The sequence below is a fragment of the Oncorhynchus masou genome, chromosome 32 (genome assembly GCF_036934945.1).
Source record: "Oncorhynchus masou masou isolate Uvic2021 chromosome 32, UVic_Omas_1.1, whole genome shotgun sequence".
In the NCBI taxonomy this organism is placed as follows: domain Eukaryota; kingdom Metazoa; phylum Chordata; class Actinopteri; order Salmoniformes; family Salmonidae; genus Oncorhynchus; species Oncorhynchus masou.
In genome coordinates, this window is record NC_088243.1 from 78183742 (window position 1) to 78186622 (window position 2881).

Here is a 2881-nt window from a genome sequence, read left to right on the forward strand (position 1 = left end):
TGTTCAGCACTTTTGAAATGTACAGCGACAGAATTCAGAATATGGGCCAGTCTTACAATATTCTCCCTTATACACCAAGTCAGAACTGTAGGACAAGTAAAGGGGGCATATAAGCAGACAATGAAATCTCTTACAAAATGTAATGATTACATTTCTTTAAAACAGGCTATAGGTTACATGTGCACCACCAAATCAGAAAAGTAGGCTAAGTTATGAGGGGGAAAGGGACCAAATTATTATGGTGATGCACATGGGCTACTAACAGCTTACTCAACAACATACATTTTCTGGATTTATGGAGCTTTCCAGACAATTGGGAATTTGTTTTAAAAAAAACAAGGTTGAATCATGACGTCAGTGATCTTCAGGTTGGAGCTTGAGAAAGAGGCCAGAGATCCTGACTTGGAAATGCTGGATGACCGTTCTAAATGTATTTTCCCTGTCAGAGCTCATTTTTTCCACTTAAACTCAGACTTGGACCACACACCCACTCCACTGAATAGCAGGCTAGTGATGGCTTTGCAACACTTGCAGTTAGTCCTGATTCCTTCCAAACCACTCATTGTTGAATTAGTAATATCTAACTTGTTGGGTAATGTTTATGTCCAACTTAACAAAACACTGAGCCAATCACAGCTCAACTAGAGAACATTACATACCCCTACGCTCCGTATTTTCCGCTGGCTGCCCCACCACCACAGAAAACACTGAGCTAGCCTGAAATGCCTGCATTTTGGAACTGCCTTACTCAAGAAAGCAAAAACAGAGACCATGTTTGTATTCTGCTTTATTAACTCAATGATTATTTGTTTTTACATTATTTGCAAACTGATATGTGACACGTATTAATGCCAAAATTACATGCAAAACCGGCAACCCAAAAATATATATATTTCTTTAGCTAAACAGGTGGGGCTCGAAACAGATGGGGCTCTGATATATAGACCAATGATAGATGATAGATGAGTTTATTAGTCAGATGCACAGGGTCGCAGATGTAATCGCAGGGTGCAATGAAATTCATATCCGCCGAGCTCCAACAGTGTGGGTAGGAAGTCTGAAGGGCATGAGGGGGACAGGTTGACCAGGTGGCTGCCTAGTAGCTTTTCAGCAGCCTGATGGTCTGGGGGTAGAAGCTATTGGCCAGTCTGACTGTTTTTGCCATGATGCTCCTATACTGCCTGCGTCTGAGTGATGGAAGCAAGGAGAAGAGACCATGACTCAAGTGGCTGAGGTCCTTGATTATGTTCTTGCCTTCCTGCGTGTTGTAGGTGTCCTGGAGGGCAGGCATTGAGCATCCAATGGTGCATTCGGCTGAGCGTACCACCCTCTGTCGAGCCTTGTGGTCAGTGGTGGTGGAGTTGCCATACCAGACCATGATGCAGCCCGACAGTATGCTCTCAATGGTGTTACTGTAGAACACCGCGAAGAGGCTTCCCGAGTGGCGCAGTGGTCTAGGGCACTATCTGTGCCACTAGAGATCCTGGTTTAAGTCCAGGCTCTGTCACAGCCAGCCGCGACCGGGTGCCCCATGGAGCGGCGCACAATTGGCCCAGCGTCGTCCTGGTTAGGGAAAGGGTTTGGCCGGCAGGGATGTTCTTGTCCCATCGAGTCACTAGCGACTCCTGTGGTGGGCTGGGCTCAATGCACGCTGACATGGTCGTCAGGCACACAGTATTTCCTCTGACACATTGGTGAGGCTGGTTTCCGGGTTAAGCGAGCAGTGTGTCAAGAAGCAGTGCCGCTTGTCAGGTTCGTGTTTTGGAGGATGCATCGCTCTCCACCTTCGCCTCTCCCGAGTCTGTACAGGAGTTTCAGTGATGGGACTGTAACTACCAATTGGATAGCACGAAATTGGGAAGCAAAAGGGGTAAAAAAAAGAATATTATAATATTAAATATATATGAAAAAAAGCTACAAACCAAATAAAACAATGGAACAAAAAATTGGAAATAGAAAGAAGAAGAAAAAAGGGCCCTAGGGAACATGTCAAATTTCTTCAGGTTGAAGAATTGCTGCCGTGCCTTCTTCACCTCAGTGTCTGTGTGATTTTACCATTTCAGATCATCGGAGATTTGTATACCTTAGGAACTTGGTGTTTTTCACCGTCTCCGCAACAGCCCTGTTGATGAGGATGGGAGCGTGGTGTTGTGTCTTTGGCTATGCCGGATTAATTGATAAAACATTCTATTCTATAAAATAATGTCTCCGTAATTAATATTACCTGATTGAGCTAATCATGTAAATGTAATTAACTAGAGAGTCGGGCACCACAAAATAATATTTATAGAGCTGGTATCTTCCAAATAAACTCTTAAAGACCTAGTAATATTTTACATCAATAGCAATCAATATCAATCGTCATCTTACTTTAGTCTCATCATCTGAAAGTTGTAAATTCTTGGTTATCTGCAAGAACCCTGGCTAACAAGTTGAATCAGCAATACAAAATGGGGTTTAATTATTTATTTACTAAATACCTAACTAATCACACAGAATTACACATATACATAATTAAATCATAACTTGATTACAAATTGCGTCATAAAGGAAAACGTCCCTAGGAGGTGGAACAGATATGACAGCTGGTTACACAAAGAAAAAGAGGCTGTGTTGAGTGAAAGAGCGGGAGACTGAGGAACAAAGGGAGAAGCTGTGTTATCGTAAATACAGTATCTGATGCATTCTAAATTACTGCCCATTTGGAAAAGGAAAATGCAATAAATATTTACTCTGAGCTGCGCTTCAGTAGGTTGGTGGTAGATGGAAGGCCGTGTTGCCAAACCGAGTCCTCTGTCCTTTGAAGAATGTCTCTGGTTGTCTATTGGATAAGTTGTAGTAACGTCGTTGGGTGATAGACTGGATACTCTGTCTGTTCCTT